We start from the raw sequence: 26,452 nt of genomic DNA on the forward strand, positions 1-26,452 counted from the left end.
TTTATGTATTACTTCCCTTTCCTTTTCTTGAAGCACCCTGTCTGAGGTGTCATGTACTATCCGTGGAACCAAAGGTGTTCCTAACATCGGGGCACTAGGGGTCATTCTATTAAATCCTTCATTATAAGGTGGAGGACTTTTCATCAATACATCCTCTAAATACCCTTCTTCTGTTTCTCCGCTATCTATCATCGTTAAATGCTTGTTCTTCTCTATACATTTACTTCCCATCTGCTTTTCTGATGTTAACACAGGATATAAACATTCTGCCACCATGGCCTGTCTCCATTGTTTCATTTGACTATCTCTAGTCTCTCAGGGAAATTTCGGATAATATTTGCTTATTTACTTCTGGGCCTGTCATGTTCAAATGCTTCCATTTCCCATTCTTCTAGAGCCTCATATTGTGTCAATCTAGGTCTGGGTTGTAACTCATTCATTCGTGTTCTTAAGTTGTACAGTATTCTTCCATTAAAACTTCCGTACTCAGGAAATGCTAATATACCATCATCTTTTGTGTATTCTATCCAATTTTCTAACCACATACAAGTATGATAACCTCTCTCCACCATCATGTATGATGAATGCGTATTTGGAGGAGGAATGAGAATCCCCTCTCTACTCTTAATGGGTTTGACCTTTTTGAAATAATTCGTAACCTTTTGCATGAAAGTCATTTTTCTCTTTTCTCCTTAAATTGCGTGCTTGTGCTGGTTCCGGTACTGCTCGTAAGCAAACCCTACAAATCTTCTATCTGGTTGAGTCCCTGTTAAGGTTGGATCGTACATGCAATCTCCACTATCTATTATTATTCTTGGGATCTCTATTTTGATGACCAATCAAATGCTTGCTTTAATTCTAAGTATTCTCCAATACTAGCGCGTCTTCTAGTCTGCTAACCAATCAACTTTTACTCTGCTCTCTCAGCCAATGCTTGTGCGGCTTTCTGTGATGTCAGTATCACTCCTTACGACTGACCCCTCCTACACACCCGCTGTTTCAACCAATCCCAGCGCGGCTCTCAGTGACATCAGTGCAGCACTCGTAACTGACCCCTCCTTCACAAGGTAATGCGAAAACGTATTTTCTCACAATTTCTTCAAACAATTCTTCATTAATTTAACAACGTATAAACATTCGCTATTGTATCTGACCCACTAATTCAAAAGAATGGTAAGATTTCTTTCACTACGAGTAAAACCCTTCCGCTTACTCTTCACACACTACGAGTAAAACCTTTCAGCTTACTCTTCACACAAGCATCAGAGAACCTGCTACTCCTTTAATATTACCCTTTCTAGGTGATATAATACCAAACTTTCACCAGCGAACTCCTCGCTATCAATTATTCTCACTAACACACAAGACATTTTCCCTAACTTAGTGCTTCCAGTCCTGCGTAACTTTCAGCACTTTCTCGATCCAGACCAATAACCTCACTGCAGTGTGGCTTCCATTCACCACCCGCTATTCAATATTCCTGTGAATTTCCAGACAATGAAGAACAATACATAACGGGTTTTGGTTAAAACATAAAACAATAATTCAAATTTTAAACACAATCCATACCTAACTAACTATACTAACCATGCCTCTGCTACCAAGTAAAACTGATGCAGCGGAGTTTACCAGCTCTACACATTCATACACACAACACTCATTTGGGCCCATATACATTCATACACACAATGAGCTGGCAAATATCCACTGGTCGTCAATTTTATTTTACCCTCGGAAACCTTTACACCGGTATTCTTACCAATCCTGTCTCCTGAGTAAATGCGCTGTCGATGGATCTAGTAGTAGATTAGAATAGGAAGGAAAGACAATAATGCATTCATTTTTATTCTAAAGAACCACAGACTCAAGGGAAGTTTTAAAAGTTTATCTGAATTAATAATTTTGTGAGTCAAATCAAAATACACATGAAAAGACCAAGAACCTCCATTAGGAAAATAGTACAATTAGCTTAAATCAGTTTGCATTAATAACTCTTTGCAATGACAGCACCTGAGGAGAGAAAGGACAGAAAAGCAAGCACAGAGCATTTACCCTGCTATTATATTTACCTAGAATGGTGTGAGGACCCTGACAACAGAGTGTCAGACTTTTGAGACAGGAAAAGTGCCCTCTTCTAGTGTAATTCCAGCATTACACCCCTTTCTGATGCTACTCTGTCCGGTTCAGGTGCGTCTGGATCCTTCCCTGGATGTGCCTCCTCGGGTTCTTCAGCGTATTTTCCCTAGTGTTGGATTCTTCAGTCAGATTGCAGCAAATTCGGGCAGCATCTCAGCACAGCATCTCCCCATCAAGGGTCAAGGGTCAAGTGTGTCTAACTATACCTACCTCTGGTTATACCAAATGCAAGTGTATGATCCACCCCCAAATGTTTCAAATCCATGTTCACCCGTAATTTGATTGGGCAAAGTAGTGGGGTGAGGACATCACACCATACCAAGTGCAATATTTTTCTTTAGTCTATTGTCTAATCCCCGCCCCTTAATTTTAATACCCCCAAGCTTTATTCCCACAGCATTTCGTATTACGATCGATAAATTTAAGGTACAATGTTGCTGGGTTTTCCGTTCGTAGGGTCAGGAGTTTACATTCTCATGTACTTGCTGGGTTTGGGTTTTGGCAGTCCGTCAAATGACTTCATTGACTTGAGAGCAGAGATGTAGGGCGCATGCGCGGTTTCCACAAAGGATGAGGACATCAGTCACCCTCCAAGGCCCAAATGCGAACTATTAATAAAGTCAGAGAGAAACATGTTAGAATACGAATTTAAATGAATTCACTGTATACCACTTACTTCTACTCTAACCCCATTTACTTAATAAATCTTTTGCATTACCAGCTTGGTAGAACTTGCATGGGTTAGTTTCAGCTCGGCATGCGCCTTAGTATGTTACTTTGAAGCAGCCATATTAGAAGCTACTGCGCAGCTGCAAAGTTTCCCCCCAAGCGACAGAAGAACGTCACACCACGTGATGTGGTAGACGCATGCGCAGAAGATTTCCCGCGTTTTAGCGGCCATTTTAGATCACTCATCTTTAGAAAAAGCACATAGACAAGCATCCCCTAGATACAATATGTTGAATGTGGTGCATTGTTAGTATTCACGAACGGATTGGTTATAGTATTACAGGTTATTCGATTGCATACGAGCAAGTTTCTTTAGATGTGAAACCTTGCTCCATCAGGACCGCTGTTGTCCCGCCAAGCTTATAAAGAGCTTCTCGACTGCCGCACAACCGCCAGGGAACGGCGGTTCCCTTGGGGATTCGGCAGTCACAAGGCAACATGACCTCTAGGGTCGTAATGGGGCGGTCGCTAGACCGCCACCGCAGCTCCACCACGAGTCTGACGGTCCTCGGACCGCCAGACTCATAATAGGCCCCTAAGAGTGCACAGTCCACTCCTCCTCCATGAACCACCAGCCCCTCCCTGCCCTAATCCTGCACCGCAGAAACTAAAAATAATATGATAATAACCTTGTTATTCTCACTCAATTTTATCCTTTTTCCACTCCTCTGAGAACAGTGGGGCGACGCTCCTCCGCCTTAGCGGAGGAACCCCTGTCACCATCAGGTCCAAGGTTACGTGATGTACTTTCTGGTGATGCTGTTACCATTCGATTTTGTGGTTTTATAACCTGGCAGATGTCACTCACTGATTTGGTTCCAATCTGGAACTCTGTCAAGTATAAAACTATAGCAGCCTTGTAATTTTAGGGGGCGTTGTAAAATCAAACCTGATTTATTTATGAACAGCTCTTTGTATAAGAAGTCAGTAGGGAATTTTCATTCTCCCGATTTTAAATCTCCCACGTCCCTGTCCTAAAATGTTGGTATGTATGATTGTAGCCTCTGGTGTGGTGTGCTCCAGGAACGACCACAATCAGGAAAATTGCCTCTTAGCTACTAGGAAAATTGTTGTGATTTTAACTTATCTACATCATTTGGTAAGTCTAGTCCGTTCTGGCTTCTTTCTACGGGAGATTGCGCTTCTTTTGCGGTGCGAGTGGTGACAGTGTTGCGAAGGCAGCTCGGGCCGCGCGTGCCCAAGCTCGCGCCTGGGTGCGCGCCGTGTATTGACGTGGCACTCCATTGAACTACTGCTGTGTAGCAGCCGGTGCTGAGTGGGGCATACCTGGAGGAGGCGCCGGGTGCTGGAGGTACAGAGGAAGGGAACAGCTTCACGGAACGGGTGAGCACTACTTCCCTGACCCAAGAAACAGGGTTAGGGACACGTAGAACATCCCAGGCTGAAGGGAGACTGGAACTAGGATGGGCGCTGATGCATGTGTCACGGCGGTGTATGGCGGTTTATGTATGTGTCGTGTCACTGTTGTGTATGCCGTGTTGTCATTCTTTTGTGAGCACATTCAGTGTTACTGACTGTTAGTTTTCTTATATGATAAAGGTAATATTTTGTTATTGTGCTGTGTGTGTTTATATAAGTATACAAATGAAGTGTGTTTGCGTCTGGTGCGTTAGAAACTGATTTTGTGTGTTTCTGTCAGCAAAGTATAGCTTTGTGCCCGTTGTAATATGTCGTGTTTATCATTACAGTTTTTATCCGTGTTGTCTGTTAATTCATTGGAATTGTCAATGTGCTTGTGTGCAGTATTAACTTTTATCTGATGAACTTTTTCATTTGTGCAATGTTTGTAACAACGTTTCTTTTGGTGCCGAATCCTTCTGTCACTGTTGTGTTGCGTGTGTCTGTTTATTAGTGTTTCTTGACTGCCTGATTGATGCGTATGCCATGTCTGTCTGTGTTACGTCACTTATGGTTGTTAGTCTCTGCTCTGGCTTGTCAATCCGTAGTACGTCGGAGCAGTGTGTTTTTGTCCACTAGAGTACAGTTTCTGTTGGTGTAGTGTACTTTCAGATTTGTGTTTCCCTGCTGTGTGTTTCTGGTGCCTGTCTCTAGCATGTGTGCGCGCGCACTAAGTGCTGTATGGATATTCAGTCTGTTTTTGTGCGGCTCTGGGGCATGCTTGACGTGGCACTCCTGCTGTTTACCCGTCTAGTCCACGTGTTGTTCAGGCAGTATGGTGCATCATCTGTCACCGACTAACTCCGCACTTTGCCCTGGCGGTCAGGGAGGTGTGTGAGTCAGTCTTCGGCCCCTCCTGCCTCGCCCAGAGGTGATCCCCCGCCTACAGCTGACTACAGATCAAGGGCCTGCCCCAGCCTACACCGTCCAAAGCTCAGCCTGCCACGTCCCCCACTCTGTGCCGAAGCAGAGGAAGTGCGTGCAGGCTAGAGCCGAAGCCAAATACCTGTGCTGACGCTGCACGGCCCTGTAGAGCCTCTCTCACACTTTAACTCTTTCTGCGAGCGAATGAAGCTGCTTATTTAAGAAGAAAAGTGAAGGCTTTTGCATATCTCGGGGGTATAAATAGAGCATACCCGTGAAGTCTGCTGTCGAATTAGGGGAAAAAGAGTAGGGGAACTGTGGGAGGGGAATCGGAGGGCTAGAGTAACCTGAGGATTGGGTCAGTGGGCGGATCAGAGGTGTGGCCAGAAAGAGCAAAACATGCCAATTTTTAGTATTTGTTTGGCATTTCACTGCCCAGTTACAACTTATTATGTTATTTAATTCAACCAATGGATACACATGTTTATTTAAGGTTTAACATGAGTTACTGACATTAGAATACATTCACAAAGTGGGATATGTTTCCAATCACAGAATGTCCCAAATATGCTTACAATTGGAATCCCCAAGCCATTTGTCACTGAGCCATGCAGTTTCTGTCATCAGCACGTCTCCTTTTTTCCACAATAGCATTTCAAACACGAATGGCAAAATATCCTAGTTTGCAAATGTTTTCCACATAATTATGGCTCTGCCATGTTTGCCACATAATACACCATCTGTTGCATAATCTAGCGATTTTAACCAAAACAAAGTTTGTAGCTCAAAAGGAGCAAAAGTTACAAAAAAATGTAACTTGTGTTGCTGCGAAATGGGTTGCCCTTTGCAAAGGTTGAGTGGTCACCTTCCTCACTGCTGCATTTGTATGTTACACTGGTACTGAGGCAAAATCTTTGCAGAGACTGTTAGTATATGTAAAAGTAATAAAGTATCAGAAAGTGTACCGCATTACGCTGCAGCCTTTTTTTGCTGCATAATTTAGTCAACACTGCAACATAATTTTGTCCTCCATTGCTGCATAATTCCAGTTCCCCCAAATCATGCAGAACATATTAAAAGTGTTTGCTCATGAAGCAGAGAGACTGTGAAGTTTGTGAACTTAGTTTGATGTGCTTGCAAATCCTGCACGGCCGATCCCTGGTGAATTGCTCTACTACTGCTGAAACAAGGTCAGTGGAGGTACAAATGGATGAGGCGCACTAGCCTCAAGGGTCTTGTCACCTCAGTAACAGAGTCACTGTTGCTCTAGGGCAGTGGTCTTCAAACCTTTTTAATGCTGTGCCCTCCCCAGTGAAAAAATAAAATTCATTGCCCCCCCCCCCCCTTCAATTATTCTATTAAGTTGGCTCAACTTATTTAAACACAAAACATATTTAAACTTTGCAGGTAAATTCTGTTACGTTTTAAAAATGCAACCAAATACATGATTGCTTAAAACAAATCACTGCTTACAGCATAATGCTTCTTTTGGTCAGAGCCTGGCGCAGCCCCTGGGATCACTTAAGGCCCCCCAGTTTGAAGACCTCTGCTCTAGGGTGTTCTGCTTCGTAGGCCTTGCTGCAAGACTAAAGGTGAACTTCAGTATGGATTGTGGTGGACAGGCCTTCAAGATTAACCCACACTTGCCACTGCTAAGGTCCACCTACTGGTGCTAAAACACCAGGGCTTCTAAGGTCTAGCGGGCTCTTCGAAGGTCTAGCATGGGAATGTGCTCCCGCTTGAAAGTGGTCTAGTGGACTGGTCATGAAGGCTAAACCTGGTTCCCCAGTTACAAATTCGGCAGTTCTGGACATAGTGCCACATCCTCTTCCCTCACTGAACACTGTACTGCCCCACTGAGAGAAATTTGTCAGGCCTTCAACTACAGCCCAATTGTGTCCCACTATAAACACCCGGATGTGACTCATTTCAAATTATGCACTAGACAAGAGTAATATGCTGCCTGGGAAAAAAAAGTAACAGTATCCTTGAAAAAGCACTCCTAGGGAATGCAAGATTAAGTAAAGCATGTGAAATGTAAGCAGGAGCAACATAGTTACCTTAACGCTTTTACACTCATTATTGAAAAATCAATGTGTTTCTGCCTAAAAAGTTAAGGACATGACGACAGGGCCCAGAAGGGACCCATTTCAATGTCCATTGCTTATATCCTTACAAAACATAAGCAGTATGGTTTAAAAAGACCACATCCCTGAACACAGGGCCGCGGTACACATTTTATAAAATAAAATATGGAAAACAGCTGATAATGATCACATTAAAGTTTTCCACTCAATGCATCAACCAGGTATTGTAGTACCCCCAGGAATAGTGCACTTTCCCACCCGGGGAAAACAATGTGGTTCAAAGAAAGAGGAGAAAATGAAAGTAGCGCTTCTCTGGCAAACTCTGTAAAGTGGCGCTAATGTGTTTGGGTGTGAATAAAACCAGTCTGGCAACTGTGCGATCACTCTGTCTTGCTTTGTTTAGTTATTTTTCGTATTTTGAACCTTTTTTTCTCTCTGTCCTGAGGCTGCACTTGGGAATAGAAAAATGTCAGAAAAAGACGTCATTTCTTGCAAAAAATGTTCATTCTTTTTTGGATCCATTTCACAGGGGAACAAATGAAGGAAAGGAGATGAAAGAGAGGGTAAGAGCTGTTTCTTGAAGTCACGGTTTTCATTCAGCTAGTGAGGAGGAGCGAGACAGACAGAAAGAGAGGAAATAAGAGAAAGAGCAAGAAAGAGAGGGGGGCAGCTGACAGTGGCAGAGCAGAGAAGTGGCACTGCCCTTGTCTTCTCAGGACAAGAAGGAAGAGACAGAGTCCTTTTACTTCTCTTCCCACCCCGCCCAACCGAGCCTTATCTATAGGCCTCTGCTATTTACGCCATCCTGGGACGCATTTTTAAAATAAAAAAGTAGGGGAACGGATTCTATTAAATTGAAAAAGTAGGGGCACGCCGTGCCCTGCCGATTTCGCCGACTGAGAACACCATGTAATTATTTGGCTGGCGACAGTCAATAGTAATTCGGGGACAGGCTTCTCTTTAACTGGCTTAAAATACCTGAATCCACCTTTCAGCTGTATTGTTGGGAAAGGGCACATAACAGAGCTCAAAAGAGTCTGAGCTAGACAAGTGGCGGTAATCAAAATGTGAAAGCAATTTAGACCGAATGGGAGAGTAAGTAACCTCCACAGGTGTACAGTACGTCAGTGGTGCTGTCACAGGGATTGTGAAAAATCCAAGCAAAAGACAAATAACAAGTGTAGAAAATCCGCCACGTCCATTCAGCATGAGTGGTAAGAGTGTGGTATGTTGCTGGTGGTGCATTTTAGAGCACACTGTCACAAATATATTATGAATGCATGGTGTTGCAGCGTACTGTCATTTACAGACAGCATATTTTCCATTAAAATGACCACTAAATATGCACGCCCATTCAGTTTTACTGATAAAAGTATGCAGTTTAACTGATAAAACTATACAGCGCACAAAGAAAAATGTGTGGAAATTGCGTTTTAGCGAATATTTATCATTTGAGTATCATCTAGTAAGGCCTTATGTTTTGATCCTATAATAAACTTTTTTCCCATCATATTTCAAAATTATAAAAGGAAGTGGTTCATTTCTGCTTCCTTCACTTTTGAGAACTTTAAAATATTAGTACAGTTAATTTACAGGTATTTAAGTTTTGTTGTGTGTCAGAAAAAAATTGACACCCTAAAGTCTTTTCTTTCACACTCTCTGTACCCCAGTAAGAATGTCACATAAGCCATTTTCCAAAATTCTTTTGTTCTGCAGCAAGAGAAATAAACATCAATCTTCATGTTAAAAGAATACGCAGCAATTTGTCAGAAGATATCGTCTGGCATTTGACCTGTGTGACAAGATGGAAAATCACAATTTAAATGCATCTTTAATGCTCTTTTACCTTCTGAACTCCAACATGGTTATTTTGGGGATTTTGCAGCACCTTCACACCCAACACCTATGCAGTTTGGAATTAAATGATCAAACTAGATGGGGCTGAGGGGTAGCTGTACTTAGCTGGTAGTAGTATCTATGTATCAGTCAGCTTTGCAAGAATATTTGTTGCATCACATGGGTTGATTGGGTTGTGTGACAGACAACACACTAAACATCTCAAAGGCGTTTCCGTTCATCCATACAGTTTTTCGGTCTTTGAATGTTTTCTGCCTCCCCTACTATAACTCTTGATCAAGCACGACTCGTCTTATTCATTTATGTGGAGGAATCTGCTCAGATAGTATACGTTTTTATTATCCTTTAAGGGGAGGCGTTTTGGGTCAGTCAGGCGAAATTCATTTTGTTTTTTGAACATCTGTGAGAACAATTTTTCTTAGGGCATGACTACAATTGACCCATTAAAATCAGGTGCAAAATTTCAATTGTGGGGGTTTCCAAATTGGTGGGTGTGCTCTGTGTGCCCAGTTAAACAATAGTGGGGAATAACACTGATTGTAAATTTTATTATCTATTCCCCAAATACGCAAACAGTGTACATATGCAATTTGCTTCCATGTTTTGCTCCAGGTTTAACCAGTCAAGAATAGTGTAAGCGGAAATCTGCATTTTATATCATATTGCTGTTTTGGGCGTGGGAACTCTGTGCTTTTAATGGCCAGATACTGCTAGCCTCTGAGTACCTTCTCTTGAACCACCTTTACTTGACTGAGCAAGCTTTTCACTTTTAGAAAGTTTTATTTGCTCGGTCCTTTATGTATAAACAGAGTCAATGGTATATCAACTTTTCGTATGGCATCTTCATACCATCTTCAGTAAGGGTATAAATAAGTGGGCTGCGCTACTCGTCACATTTATTTTATTCATTATTTTGAATTAAAGTGTCCAATATGTCAAGAATATGTCAAGAAAAAAGGAAAAAAAAGAATACATTTCTAGTCAAAAGACATAGTGAGAAAGCATTGATAAACCTAGTAGTTTTTAGTTTTCTATACTATATGCATATGGACAGGCAACATCCATACTGACTGACATGGAAGAAACATACATGCAAATATGGAAGCAAAGCAACATACCTACAGACATATATACTCAAAGATGGACATGCCCACACAGAACTGAGGAAGTGTTAAGCCATGTCGGTTGTTTTTTATCGTGCTGTATATTGCTAAATGTGACAGTGGAGTGGAAATAAGGGGACAAGATGGAGGGGATGAATAAAAAGCCTTGCAAATTTCGCTCCAATGCAGAGCTGTTGTTAGTGGCCAACGTTATGCATGTTGTTGGAACGTAGGAAGCAAGAATGGAAAATATATTGCAGGCTTGAGGAGGCAGCAAGGGAAGGTAGAGTGTATAAATCAAGGGCCTGGGAGCAAGGCATGGAGAGTCGGTTAGCCATGTCTCCAAACAAACAGAGGCTGACACATATATGCGCATATACAGTCCCACAAAATACAGTCACATTGAAATGACACGCAGAAAGATGCAGAATGGTCAACATACTGAAAGAGGGATAGATATATTGATGCATTATTCATTTAATCTTAAGACCCTTTGGTCACAAAATCAAATTTGAGGTAGAAGAAAGATTGGTGTCAATGCTTAATTATTCCTTGCTCTTTCTATGGTGGCATTGCTTTGATGAAATACTTCATGTTACCTTTCCATTCAATCAACACTAAAAAGAAATCAAACCAGTAACAGAAACTTGAGCAGCAACTGACCTAGATTCATCATTGTAGGAGACCTGAGGTGGAGGCCGAAGGATCGAATTTTTATATGTTTTCTGTCCAAACTGGCAATAGAGCTAGAGAGCTGCTTCTGTCACAAGATAGCACTTTACAAAACAGCTAAATAAAGAAAAAAGAAAAGTGTTAAATCATCATAAAACAGCAAATCGAGTATTCGTGAATTGGAAAAACCTACGAAGCTTCTCAGCAATAAAGGCGGCTGTAGCCTAGATCCAGATGAGGTTTCTAGCACTTGCCTTATCATTGTCCCACATGTACCTTGCATAACTCAACAAAAATCACCAGATATGGCTTCTATAGTTAGAAGTAGTCCCGATCAGAGATTGAAAACAAGACACAACATTTCAGATTGTCCTTTAAGACCTGGACACAGCTTTAAGGAGGAGTAACAGCAGTATGCTGCAATTTACAAATCAGTCTAAATGAATACCAACTATACACCAACTTCACTTGCTGTTCTGAAACTCGAGTATAAGGCAAACATTCTCTAGGGCCTTCTTATTTTGACTCATGCAGTCATACAAACATGCACGTTATCATATATACATTATGTTCATTTTGGCCATAAACCAAACAGCAGTGCTGTGGATCAAACAATAAAGTATTAGAACATGTTTGAAAGGCATCAAACAGTTGCTAACAGTAAACACCATTATCAAATAAAATGTATATATAAACAATATGAAAACTATATTTTGATTAGCATCAACTAATAAAGTACATCTTATCAGTGACCAGTTATGACTTTTACGAACCACGTAACATTATTACGTTTATTGTCCTTGTCTTTTCATTTACTCTAACCCGAGTTGACTACCACAAGCATTTTTATGCCAAAATGTTCCAACAAGTACATTACTTTGTGGCCTTCCTTGTTTTGGGCTTGGAACAAACATAACATATTACCTTCCTGCTGTCACTTCTGCTACTGGTTACTGTACATGCGTAACCTTGAGTCTAGTCTACAAACTTTTAGATGGCTGTGCACCAGACTATCACAACTGATGTTTCTGTTCATACCGAACTGATATTTACTTAAGATGCCATCAACAATATTTTGCGGTGTGCTAGAAAGGGGTTAGTGTGCTGTTATGTTCTGTTATCTTGTCTAGCATTTGTATAGTGCACAGCTCTTAATAAGGTAGCACTTTATTGCTGAAAGCTGTTCAGAGTTGTTGCAGGTTTTCCTGGTTGGAGAGCCTATGGTTGTAATATGTTCTGTGTAGGAAGACTGTGATGTGGTGTGTGAAGTTTTGAAGATGTCACTGCTCGTATACCTACAGATTGTACAGTGCTCTTCATGCAGCTTTTGTTTTATTTTAATACTTCTCCTCATATGCTCATGGCATGGTGGGTCTGTTGCCCCTCATTCCTGTCAGAGGCCAGAATATCTTGTTCATTGTAGTTATGGTGAGAAGAATCATTCAGCGGTTTGTAGCTTGAAATACCATGCTTTTACGGGCTTCCCAAAGACAAAGTAAGTTTTATTTGTTGTTTCCTTTTCTTGATGGCAAGGACGTTGTGCTGGCTTGGGCTGAGAAGAATCAGCTTCCAAGCTGAAATTCCAATCCCAAGGCTTATCCCTATCGAACTCTCTCTCACTGATTCGCTGCATCAATGCAGGATTTTGAAAGTATTAAAATTTCTAAAAACATACCTCTTCCACCAAGCATATGGACTAGTCCTTATGTAATTATTTCTACCCCCTTGCTCTCTGTACATTCTTCTCTGAGCAGCGAGTGCTATACAAAAACAAGAAATACAATAATATAAATATGTCAATGGTAAAAGTATAAGCATCATCTAGTCTTTCATGTCCTGCCTATAGATTTAGAAGTCACTCTGTGAAGAAATGTGAGTAACGTTTTCAATAATGTGGTATTTACTGATGCAGACTTGCATCTGACTTCACCGTAATAAGTATACCCTTCATAGTGGTAGCCATTTACTTGAGCTCAAATAAAAGAAATGCATACCCAAACTACTAATTTCAAAGCCTGTTACCTTTTAGTTTTACGCAGATCTCAGTTTCTGGCACATTAACTGACAGTGTTGTAATAGTGGTCTCCGAGTAAAACCCCATGATGCTAAATGTTTGAAGGTTTATTAAAGAAAATAAAATACTCACAAGGGTCCCATGGAAGCAGCAGTTCCATATGTGCACAGCGCAGCATCCTGCACTCCAATGCCTGATGATGATATCTAACAAATCATTGTAAGAACTTCGCATACATGGATGCATCTTGTACTGAAAAGAAAATACATTAATTTACATTCTGTGACACCTCACAAAATCAAAATAAGAAAAATGAAAACTCCTGAACAAGCAAAAATAAAATTAATTAGAAACAGTCATTTATTTAGTCTTGCTATAATAAGCACTGACCTACTGCCTACTCTTTGTACTAACTTATCATTATGTTGAACACCATTGTTTGATCTGCCAGACTCTACATCAATCAACCCACAATGGATTATCAGAATCACTTTGACCATTCAAAATGTTATTTTGCCCTTGTTTCAGAACAATCACAGTACTTTTATTCCACCATTTTATATTTTAGTAACACTTCACTGGTATTGATTTTGAATACACAAATTTCCCTTGGAGGACCTTTCCTGGTTTGTGAACAAGCAAACAATCATCAACTTCAATTTTGTTTCCTTTTGACCTTGTAAACAAATCGTGGTGCGATTTACTACAAAACGTTCTGTTCAACATATGCTCTTTTACAATTTTTTTCCCTTGCACGCTCCATATTCTACGAATCAATCCAAGAAGGTGTCCAAGAAGGTGTCAACATTGTTTCGACATCTCTTCCACTCAAAAATTTGAATGGTGAAATGCCTTATACTGTGTGTTGTGATAACTCCATACTTTTATTCGAAGGTATCTTGCAACATCAATTTTGTATTCCTTCTTTTAAAAATCTATTTATGCGACTAAAATACCTCTACCTTCGACACTTAGTGCAGGCATCATCTGCTGTTCAGGGAGCCACTCGTCCTTTCACTCCTTTTGAACAACTGGTTCGTTCTTACGACGGTTCCAGGGGTCTGATATCCCGCACATATCGGGTGCTCCAGCATGCCCCCCGGATCACTCCGCATACTTATCAATCGCAATGGTAATCCAGTAGTCCCGATGAAATTTCTCTCAAGCAATGGGAACAGTTATGGCATGACATACCAAGGATCTACCGTAGCATGCCCCAGAGAGAAACTGCCTACAAGGTTATGACACAATGGTATTACACTTCCTACAGGTTACATAAGATGTTCCCTAACCCCCCCCCCCTTTTGTTGGTGCTGCACGAGTGATATAGTGGATTTTCTCCACATCTGGTGGCACTGCCTGGTACTGGCTACTTACTGGAAGGAGATACTCGGTCACATTAATCATGTGATTTGTTACCCATTCCCTTAAACTCCGACTGTACTTATTTTGGGGCTTAGACCTTTAGATCTTCTTGTCATGACACACACAGACTGGCGCTAAATCTTACACATGCTCGGCGCAGCTGAACAGACAATAGCGGTGTATTGGAAGAAGGTTCAGACGCCCCCAGTGAGTTTGTGGTTCACTAGCCTGTGGCATACCATGGCGATGGAACTTCTCACTGCATGGCTTCAGTCACATGAGACTAAATTTACAAATATTTGGCGATCATTGATGGCTTACTTTTGCTTGCTTGAACACGCCAAACTTCAGCCTCCGAAACTCCGGGTTCTGCGCCTCTTTGAGGACAACATACTCCCAGCTTGAACGAACGGACTTTGGGGGCTGAATAGAGTTAGCCCTTAAAACATTCCATATATGACATTGGACATCTGTGCAGCCTTGATTTCCCATGGGTCCCCCTTCAATCCGTTGGCTTCCCCTGTCACAAGGGCTTACCTTTTTCTTATTGGATTTGTAGCCTTTTCTGCCTCCCTCCCATGTCGATATCTTTTCCTTATTGTTTTTGCAACATTCAGCTTTTTCTTGTATGTTTGTTGCTTTTGATTTGGAATGCTTTGCCTCCATCATTTGAAGATTTGTGATATGCAATCGCTTTTGTGTCTCTGTTCTAGCATGTTGATATTCCTATGTTCTCATGACTACATTTCCTAACATGGTCGATTTATTTTCCCGTTTGTCTCTCATCGCTCTTCTTCCCTTCTTTTCTAGTCTTTTTTCTCCATCTTCCTTTATATATGCTGATTGTTATATTGTTTCTGTTTGAATTTTCAATAAAATAAATTTGAATAAAAATCTATTTTTTGATATCCATAATGCCATTGACTGATGGGCAATATAAAGGTACCTTTTCCTGTTTACTACCATACAATTTTAGGATCTGTACTAATTTTCCAGAAACAGATTGTGTGCCATTGTCTGATCCCAGTGCCATTGGAACCCTTTCGAAGCTAAATACTGATTCCAAATGTTCGATAACCACATTAGTAGTAGGATTCTTTAAGAATACACTCATTTAGAAAATTTGTCTATCAAGAAACCTAAAAATCGCGTACTACTGTTAACACATTATATGATCCTATAACTTCAATTGAAACTCTCCCAAGGTCTCCCTGAAATTCTTGAGAGGATCATGTGTTCCTTTGTAGGTTTCCAAAGCGTGTTGGAAAGCAAACTTCCATTACATTTATCCATGTATACAAAATGCTGCCATTCCTTGATGGCCACCAATAATATTCTTGAAGTCTTTTTTTTTGGTAGAAGTAGAGCCTAAATGGTCTTCATGTGCTAATTTCACTTGTCTTTCTCTCAGAATCTGAGGAGGGATAAATAAACCATTCCTCACGAAATGTTCACCTTCCTCAGGTGCAACTTGAGTAAATCTTCTCACATTGGCATTCACATTTCTATTCAGTGGCCACCCATTACTTAAAAATGTCTTTGCTACATTAATTTGATCATCACTTTCACAGGCTGTTTTTCACTTCTTTTTTCTAGTTGCACCACCCAATCTTTCCACAGCATCTATGGCAGCAACCACACAGTATTGCTCATCTGACTCAAATCATTATCCATACCTTTTTTTCTGGCATCCTGGGCAGACACTGCTAGGCAGATAGCCTACATGTACTTCAGGAGCATTGCCTCTTTCCTTCCTACTGTGGACATATAGGTTCAAGAACTCAGGAATTCACGTACACCGTCCTCTATGTAGTGTGTCTTTCTCTCTCTTTCATTCTTTATTTATGAATTAATCAGTATAATCAAAAGACAAATATCATAAATTCATTAGAAATTAAACACATCCTATTAATAGAAGCATCATATACATAACCAAGCACACTCAACACTCGTCCTTAAATACTAATATTTAAAAAAAACTTGGAAGAGAGAGTCATCCATAATATGTGAGATACATTTTATATCACAGTATCCACATCACCTAATAGATTCTATCTCATCAGAGTCTTTTTCCTTTATAGCTTTCTTGATTTCTAAGTCAAATGTTTTAGTAATCCCGTTTTTGGCTTCGTCACTTCAAGCCTACATTAGGAGAAATCAAGAAATTGCAGCTATATGCATGTTACGTGATCTTGTGCAGATGTATCTATAATAAACAAGAATATTCAAATCAATTATCTTACATTTATATGTGTTATATGCTTCTTCTCCAAGAGTGAGAACTCCCCACAATTCTCTTTAGGCAAGACAGTAAAGTTTCATTAGTCCAAAGTGCATACAGAACAGAAATTGTTTTGTCTTCAATATACCCAACCATTGTTTCTCATTCAAAACTATTCAGTGATTCCCCACTGTGATTTTGTCTTCGAGTACCATAATGATTCACCCTTTAATGCGACATTCATAATGCAGTTGTCTAAATCAGTGGTTCCCAAACTTGTTGGAACCGTGACCCACTTTTTAGAATGACAAACTTTCGCGACCTGTCTGCCTTTCATTGACATGAGGATGGATGATTTTTGAATGCTACTAAAGCATTGTGTGGTAGTGCATTGTCTTTAACAGTTAGCACATTTTCCATTGAAATGGGCACTAACTTGCACATACAGCTAGCTTTATTGATAAAAGTATGCAGCACTCAAACAATGTGTGGAAATGAGCTTTCTTTGATTATTTATCCTTTGTGCATCACCAATTAAATTGGCTTTGTGTTTACATCACACTGTTAGTATTTCCAGCGCACACTTCAGAATAGCACAAATGTACTTCATTTTTGCTTTCCTAACTGCTGAATGCATAAAGTTTATTTACAGGTATTTACATTTTGTTGTGTGTTGCAAAAAAAGACATCTAAGATTATCACATAATTCACTTTTAAAGCTTCTCTCACTTTGCAATCAGCGAAAGAAAAGTAAAAATCCATCCCATGTTAAAAGAAGTGCAGCAACTTGTTAGAAGACGTAGCCTGACCTTTGACCTCTTTTGTTGAAGCACCGCAAATGTGACAAGATAAATACATAATTTTTAAGGCATCTTTATTGCTTGGGCTTTCTGACCCTCCAAAAATCAACTCAACATTACGATCATTATTCCTTTTCTTAAAATATTTAACTAGCAACTTTATTTGTCTGTTCCTCACTTCCCTAGGTGTCAGTAAGCCTTATATTGATCGCATATATATTTTTACTTCTCACCCCCCAACACTTTCTTTCAAATACATTTTTCTTTTGATCTTTTCCCAGGATCCTAGAAATATGGCTTAGTCATCATTATCACTAAGTACCCAGACCTTGAAACCTTTTTGGGAATGGTAAGCCACGGCCTGTCTGAAAACGTGATTGTTACTGTGTAGCAATTTTCAGAGTTCCACACCTTTTTTGTCTTGAGGTGGTCATTTTTGGTACTCTCATCCTATAAAAGGCTTCAGTATATAGAAATATGTAGAATTATTTATATTTTTTATTTTATGTGTTCCATAACTTGAGTAAACTAAAGACAATAGGAGAAAGCTCAACAAATAGAAGCTATTGACACTGCCAAAAGACAATGCAATCACATATCACTGTTTCTCAAAGACACTACACTGGCTAACACGTCAAGTCTGCATTATCTATGCGAGGTGGTGAATTGCATACAGTGCAGTAATCTCTGAGCTTTCAGAAAAACCCTTAAAACCTGGCTATTCAATTCTGTATAGATATCCAAATCTCGACAGGTTTTCCATTTAGGCTATCATTAGCCAGGGCCAAGGCACCTATGGGTATTTGTGTGCTTAACAAGTTCATGAAACATAACATAACATAAAGAGCCACCTCCCCACTCTCCTCCCATCTTGGAGAAAAAAGACTATAGAGAGCAAAGAATTGCACAGATCAAGGACATAGGAGACGAAGACTCTCCCACTGACTATATACAGTATCTGGAGTTAACCCCCCTCCCAGTTCTTACACCCTATTGCCTCAGTGAAGAGCGATTCATTGCTGTCAGTAAGGTTTATGCTACATAAATACCTACACATGTATAGCTACCAGTAGACTTATTTGCTAAATAAACACTTCATTTTTAAGTAAATGCATAGTTTCAGTATACACAACCATGGGTTCATGTGTGCTGTGAACATGATAGTTCATATATTTTGAATCTGGAAAATGTGAATAGTGTTTTGTTGCTTTTAAGCCCTTCAAATTTGAAATCATTTCATGCATTCTATTCTCCTCTCATGATCTCACTATCTTTTGATTTTCTTTTTTACCTGTGCGCCGTCAGGACCCTTGCTTCTCTCAAATAGTTTTTGAATTTCTTCATCATAATCTCTGCTGCAGTGGCCACTTCCTTTTCTTGTTAAGTTCCTTCCATTTAACCTTTTTGCTCTCAATACTAATATGGCTGCCTCTGCCCTACCTCTCAGCCTTACAATCTGCTATGAATTAACTTACTTAACAAAATCATAGGTGAATTTGTAGGTGCTCCACACTAACCAGGGCACAGCATACTCATTCTGTGATGGAAAGTTGGACTCCCAAATGTCATTGCTTCGCTATGAGTTGGGCCAAGGATGAAGGTTTAGTCATGTACAACATAACACAGCGATCACAGTACAATGACAATGCACGCTCTACCAGAGTTCTTACTTTACAAGAAGAGCAAAGCGTTTAAATTTGCCTCACTATGTGTAACTATATTTACAGGGAAAATAGTTACCTAACATAGAAACTCATAGAATCTAATAAAGCAATAAAATAACACAATAAAATGCATATGACACACAGAACGTCCAAGTTACACGTGTTACCAGAACACCTACAAAATTACACTCTATAAAAGGTGCATCCCTTAAAAGAAGAAATAAATATTCTAACAGAGTGCAATCAGTTGCCTGGTGGAGTCTTGTTATGCTGAAATCTTGCAACCACAGGATCCTAGCAACTTCTGGCCAAGGGATCCTTAACCAGGGGCATAGACCTAGTTAGTAAAAGGGGCACACAAGGGAAATCTTTGTTTGAGGCTGCGGCACAAAGACACTAGAACCCTCTTCACAATATCTAGACCTGTGTAGGGCTAACCTTATCCTGGACCTTTGCACTACAGTGGACGTCCTGGTGTGCATTTGCAACAGTTCTGCTGGTACCCAGACTTATCACAGTGGACGGTGTTTATACTTTGTCAAGTAGTGGATTAGAGAAGAAGGTTGGTGGTTCCACACTGATGTAAAAAAGCAATAAAACAATACTACAAGCACTAGTAGAAATTGGACTGAAAGGATCCTTAGCATGCCACTTGCAATTATCTGCTTTTAGCATGACTCAATTTGTGTTTGTGCTTGTCTCAGGTAAAGCAGACATGCCTTTGTGTGAAGCCAGGCTCATGAGTACCAGGGATTAAAAGATAAAGCGAAGAATAGGACTATGCAGATGCCATACTGGGTGAGAATGAGGCTGAATGATAGTACTGAGTACGTTACCTCCTCATCTCCCCTCTGCATCCAGGAGAATCGTGGTAATGGGTTACCTGTATGTAATCTATACATTTACCCTCCATGGTGTGAGAGCATATGTCATGGTGAGCCCGACTGTGAGAGGGATCTGTGGACATTTGTACTCCTCAAGTTTGAAAGTTGATGATATTTGAAAAAGACATGACTGATCATTTTGACTCCTCTGCTGCAAATTGCTCATTTAGAGGCATCCCTCACAGCCTAAACCTTTTTCTGTTAGCTAATCCGATTTATTGTTGTCCAAAATTGAACTTCTTTCAAACAAACTGTTTCCATTCCCACTCATATATTAAATGTTTTCCTTGTGTAACAAGCAACAACACTCACCTGCAAAATATCTCACTGTTCCTTCAAGTAAGATGAAAACATTCCACTTATAGGCCTGGCAGATTACATAGAAAATTATATGCTGCATATAGTACCTTATAAAAAGAAAGCAATATGCACTTGCTGATTGATCACGATATTCTAAAGTTATAAAGTATTTATTTTGATGTCATCCTGTATAGTCAATCTCTAGCAAGATGGATTTAACTGATATCTTAATTGTAGCTTCCTCTCTACTTTTAATCATTCTGTATGATCCATGTACCGATAGATGTGAAAAGGAATAAATGGCATGAGAATTTCTGAATAAATATAGTTGATGGTATAACTTCCTGGTGATGGATCTAATGCACCCCCCCTCGCTGCCTTTTCTGGGAATGATCAGTCTGAAGGTGGTTAGGCAACCTACGTAAACCGTTGCAGCACTCTGGGAGGTTTGGATGGGGGGGGAATAGAGCCTAGGGAATGACAATGCGGTACGTGTACCTCACCATTCTAGACAGATGGAACCGGGGTAGGACTGGCAATCAATACTACACAAGATCCTCTGAAGTGCGCCTCATATTACGGCTAAATCGAACAATGCAGTAAGCAATGCCTTATTAGAAGGGCCAAATTCAAAGAAAACTGCAAACCAAACCCTTTTATTGTACTGATAAAAAAATGTCCGATGTATATGGACCTGAACGGTGTCCCAGGTGCAGGTTGTGCGCTGTTTGTAAAGTGTATTGACAGTTCCTTCTCTGGAGCGCTTGTTGATAAGCTGAATGGAGGCTTTAGTTGTAGTGAAGTTCATATTCAGCTAGGCAGTGCAAGCTAGAAGTTATGGCTTGATGTCACCTGCAGGCCTTGTGTCAGGGTTGACCGAGAAGGCAAGTTGATAATAGTTACCCAACTCCTCATGTGCTATAGGACGAGGGACCACTAGCAATAAACTGACTCTGCTGCATGTGTTCACCAGTGTCACAGCTAGAATTAATTTATTGTTTCTTTCTGTTCAACAAAATGTGTCTATGATTTTGATTAACCAGATTGCCCATGATTTTAAATTCCAACTTGGCAAGGTCATACCTTATGAACCAACATATATGGCCGTAATCTTAATCCCTTAGTAAATATTTGGCAATTGCCAAATAAAATGTTTAAACAACTATTTTTCCTAGCAGTGGGTTTAGAGTGCTTTCCATTTTATAAGTTGATAATGGCATGCCCTCATTGGAGTCATTCATCCTCCTCCCACCTTTCATAGAAAGTTCCGGTTCTAAGAAGGAAATTATCAAAAAGTAGTTCTGTAGACCTTAAACAGTTAAAGAAAACAGTCTGACGAGTGTTCACAGCCAGTTTGCACGTTATCGAAAGCAGAAAGAAACCTCCTTTTATGGCTTCAGACTGAGGTGCATAAAGGTGGCAGCACTCCTGCAGGAGAACATCTGCCAGCGCTCTTCTGACCCTTCCAGTAATGATCTGCATCCAAAGAATGGGGCAGAGCCTGTGATAACGTATTAGCAGATACAATCCTCTTCTCAACCTCAACTCTAATACTAATGCAGACCAATCTCTCGCAGTAAGTTCCATTCCCCTCGCACATCCCACCAATAATGCTGATAATGAGTAGGCGAAAGAAAACTGCATATTTGATTGCAGGGCTCGAAAAATCCTAAAAATGTTACTAGACCTGCAGGTCTAGTAACATGAAAAATCTCCTCGACCTAACTGTAACATATTTGACCTCTGTCTTTGAAAGCCAAGCAAATATGACTAGATAACAAGATTTACTGGCATCTTTATTGCTCATTCACTTTGTGAGCTATAAAAATGCCTTTAAATCTGGTACTCTTGTCACATTTGCTCTGCTTTCAGAGACAGAGGTCAAAAGTCAGTTTGTCTTCCTACTCACCAGAAAGGGCGAGTAGACCCTAAAAATAGCTCGTCCTGAATAAATCTGGCTCGCCATAGCAAGTGGGCGAGTAGATTTTTCGAGCCCTGGATTGATGGAGGCCATATTGTCTTCGGAGAGCTCCTCCCTTCCTGATGAGCTCACAGTGCCCCATGCTGTCTTTGTCCAACTAAGACATAGTGCCAGTCGACTTATCTAGATGGTGCACTTAGCTGAATTAGGTAACTTGTGTTTGCAAGGCCTTGGCCAACCCAGTGCCTGGTCTACAGTTCAATTCCTGTAGACCTTGCACCATACTCTGCATAAGTTATTGGTGCTGGGTATGACAGTACAGATTCTGCTTTGGTCAGGGCACTGGCTCTGTTCTTTTGAATGTCCAAAGACTGTTCAAAAAATTAAAACAGTCTGCTTGATTTACTTTGTAAAGATCATTATGCTGACGACACACCAGCTCTAAGCAACTACACATGCAATCTAGGCAAGCCACTGGTGGATGTCCTGAAGCATTATAGCACAACCTATTGTTACTAGACATCCTTGGAGACTTCCTGTGGTCTCCAGCCTTCTAAAGTGCTTAGAGGAGAGCAGCTTCAGGTCTCCTATAAGAAAGTCCTAGATAAGTACTTAAATACATTTGAGACTGGGTTAGAGGAATCATTATCTATTTGGTTGGGAACATGTAATTGGATTAGTATGCTATATAGTTGGTATATGCTTTACACTTAAATACATTCCAAGTCACTAAGAGATAAGCAGTCTTTGCAGAATGACACATTTTATTTGGCTCAAGGGCTGAAACCAGTATTAGAACCCAAGTTTTCAGGTCGGTTCTACCGAGTCACAAGATGGCTGCCAACACTTCCTGGTTTGAAGTGTTGGCAGCCAATCATAGTGAAGCTCGTGCCCGGGAGGGTTCGCGGTCCCTCCTCGGTGCTCAGATATATACATTTTTTCTTTCTTTAATTTCTCAGCAACTACTAAAAGGATTTACACCATTTAACAAAAAGGGCTCTTTCTGAACCAAGGGCTACCTTTTTGCCAAATTTGGTGTAATTCCGTTCAGCAGTTCGAGCTGTAGCTTTGTGTAAAGTTTCATATTGGAAATTAACATTGGGGAAAACGTGTTTTGGGACCCCCTTTTTTCTCGGCCACCGCTTGACGAATCACCCCGAAACTTTCAAGACAGGAGCTGAGAGGAGCGGGCCACTAGTTTTGAAATTTTCACGAAGATTCATCAAACGATGCCAAAGTTATTGGGAAAACAAAAATCGCTTTTTGAATAGAAGTGAGGTTTTAACTATAACTACCTACTGGCGACCACCAGTAGGTCATATATAATATTAGAGAGAGAGATATATTTGTAAAAAGGATTCAGATGCCTTTTGGGATATTGTGGCAACATATTGTGCCAAAGTAACCCTGTGTCCCTGAGAACCTGGGTAAGTATAGTTTAAACAACAAGTGGTTCTGTCGGGTAGAAAGTACGTTACTTAGTTTAGCTCATAGTGCAAATATAACAATGATAGCGACCTATGGAACATGCATGTGGATAAAAAACATTCACTTTGAAGGAATTTGAAACGGAACGTAAATGCTTGTTATTGTTTCTTTTATAATTAGCAGAATTAAATTCATTCAGTAGTTAATCACAGTAAACAGAAGCTGTCAACAAGAAATATTTACATGGAAATGGGGTGATTTTGTGACATAAGTGTGCAGTATATACAGGATGGTAGTGGTTTCTATATACAAGTGGGGGATAGGCCAGATAATGCTTTCACATCAATAACTCCTGTCTTGCGTAATGTGGAGTTTGGTTGGTCTGGACCTCAAGTATGCGTCGAAGTTTCAACCCTGAAAGTGCCCCAATAGGTGGTCACGGCGGGTCTTCATTAGGGCAAGGTGTCAAGGAGGGATAGTGACAGCCTAAAAGGAAGGATGAGGCGCGTGTTAAAGGAGAGGCTGCTGGTGTGCTCGAGATGAGGCACACTTGGAACAGGGCGACTTTACTCACCCTGGGCCGTCTGGACGTGTCTCAGCCAAGGACGGTGGACCCTCGAGGAAATGTCTGTAACGGGCCCAAGCGTATAATGCTCTAAAAGGGGTAAAACCAAAGGATCAGGAAAAAACCCTTGGGGGGGGGGGGGGTTAATGCAGGTGCTGTTCTCTTGCAGAGCAGGCATATGTGTGAGCAAATTGGATATTAAGGCTAGAGTTACAGCCTGCGTGCGTCTGCTAATGAGTGCACAGGGGTGGAAGAACCGGAGGAAGTGGTGCCGCTAATGGCAGTGATTAAAAAGCGTGAGTTTGCGGAATGACATGCTTTTAAAAAAAACCTTGGTGAGTGTTTGGGCACGACTAGGGACGCCCATTTAGCCTGCTGGTGCTAAGCGCGTACTAAGAGTAATATTATTCAGGTCCACTCGCCGGTGGAGCAAGGCCATAAACTGACCCGTGATCGTACGGTGTACAAAAGTGATTTTGGCGCCAAACCTCTCGGAGGCCGCTCGGTCCGGCGGTGTAACTAGTGGAGCAGTTTACACGCGCTGAATCGCGGGATGTGAAGAATAAAACTACAGCGAGTTACCGTATTGAATGAAAGGTAGTGCTAATGACAATTGTGATGTATAAAATGATATTTGCGGTAAACTAAACTGAACGGAGTAAAGGACGGGCGCAGTGAATTAAAAGGTCCCTTGAGGAGGGGTGCTTGCTCAGTGCTCACCTGTTTATTCAGGAAAAGGGTCTAGAAGGTAGAACAGACGGGCCGTGGTCCCATCTGTCGGCTGCAGTATGTCAGGGCGAATGAGCCCCGGGGAGATTCTATTAGTAAGCAGACACAGACGTGCCAGCTAACGTGCACGTTTCGTGGAACAGTACGTTGCTAGGCAATGACGCGTGTTGGAGTCATGTATCGCGCTGTGGGCGTGAGCATTTCTCGGTGTGGATGACTAAGTGAGGCGCGGCTATATTAAGGAAGGGGAAGGAGCTAATTAAAGCCGCAAATAGTGTCACGAGTTGCTGGAAGGGGACATCTCGGGCTGTAACATGTTCATAGCTTATTTCTATCGATGTAACTCGATTAAAACTAGCAGGTGTGGACATTCTTTTCTGTGGATTAAAACAGGAGCTTTTATAAACCGCAATGTATGCGATGAGTAAATGGACATCACTGGCTGAAACATATCAGTGGCATGTTACTGTAAAAGTAACTGGATTAAAACAACATTGCCTAGCAGGTGTCGACAGTCTCTGCTAGCATTATCAGTATGGTCATGTACGTCTAAGTTTAGTGCATAATTACGTTTAGCATGATAAACATGTACAATATGCTTATTCCATGCAGTCGCCATAATAACATAAATAACCAGAAAACAGAGTGCACTTGGTGTAGGACGCATGGTTGTGTTACTGTGGCAGCGGCCACTTGATGTATCAGGCTTGTGGTGTGATATCAATAGAGGTGATATACATAGTGTCCAAATGTTTAGGCAAAGTCAAGCTTGTCTAGATAACGATGCTCAAACAATGAGATGCATATTGGACAGTAGTGGAAACCGAGGGTGTGCGGTAAATGTGTCACTGTTGTAGGAAAGGGCAGGCTAGAGCAGGCCCATTTGTTTAGCTGTCTCCTCTTGTTCGTTCAGCCCATTTCTTACTGCATTTAACGTGTGTATCCATTTACACTCCTTCAAGTTTAGGGACCTTGAAACAGACCCACCCCTGGGATTGGGACAGATCTTTTCAACTACCCTCCATCTGATGCTTTCTGGTGGGTGGTTCAAGGACCAGAAATGTTCCACTAGGGGGGCTCCCTGTACCTTACATCTGATTCTACTCATGTGTTGCATAATTCTGGATTTAACTTTTTGCGTTGTCTGGCCTATGTAAGGAGCGTTACATGGGCAGAGAATGATGTAGATCAAGTTGGTACTGTTACAGTTCGTGAATGAAGACAGTTTATATGTGGAATTGTTCAGCGTCCATGAGGACCCCTCCATGCATAAAAGGCAGGCTTTGCATGAACCACATTTGAAGTGCCCCAATATTGGTGCTAATCCCAGTTGACTACATAAGTCCGGTTGTTTTGCTGGTTCCAGGTACGCCTTTACCACATTGTCCTTGACATTTCTCCCTCTTTTAAAGGCGAATAGGGGATTCTCAGTCGTGTTAAGTTCAGTGGACACCAGATTCCAATATTTTTTAACAATCTTTTTGATCCCATTACTTTTAGAATTGAAGGTTGTCATGCACACGATGTTGTCGGCACCCATCTTCTTGTCTTTAGGTTGTAATAGTTGGTCTCTGGGGCAATACCAAGCCCGTTTTCTGGCACGTTTAAGTAATCTTGTGGGGTAACCACGTTCACGCAGCCGCTTTGTCAGGACGTCCATCTCTCTGAAGAAGTCCTCTCTGCGTGTGCAGTTT

At 41.0% G+C, this 26,452-nt stretch overlaps 1 protein-coding gene across 1 annotated transcript in view; it reads left to right on the plus strand.

The window, feature by feature from the left end:
* Positions 1-4,005: 4,005 nt before the first annotated feature.
* Positions 4,006-26,452, plus strand: part of SEC24D (SEC24 homolog D, COPII component) — a 553,336-nt gene continuing 530,889 nt past the window's right edge. The window contains exon 1 of the mRNA XM_085634340.1: positions 4,006-4,209. The gene's annotated coding sequence lies outside the window, so the exon portion shown is untranslated. The remainder of the gene's footprint in view (positions 4,210-26,452) is intronic.

The sequence above is a fragment of the Triturus cristatus genome, chromosome 2_1, assembly GCF_964204655.1.
Source record: "Triturus cristatus chromosome 2_1, aTriCri1.1, whole genome shotgun sequence".
Classification (NCBI taxonomy): Eukaryota; Metazoa; Chordata; class Amphibia; order Caudata; family Salamandridae; genus Triturus; species Triturus cristatus.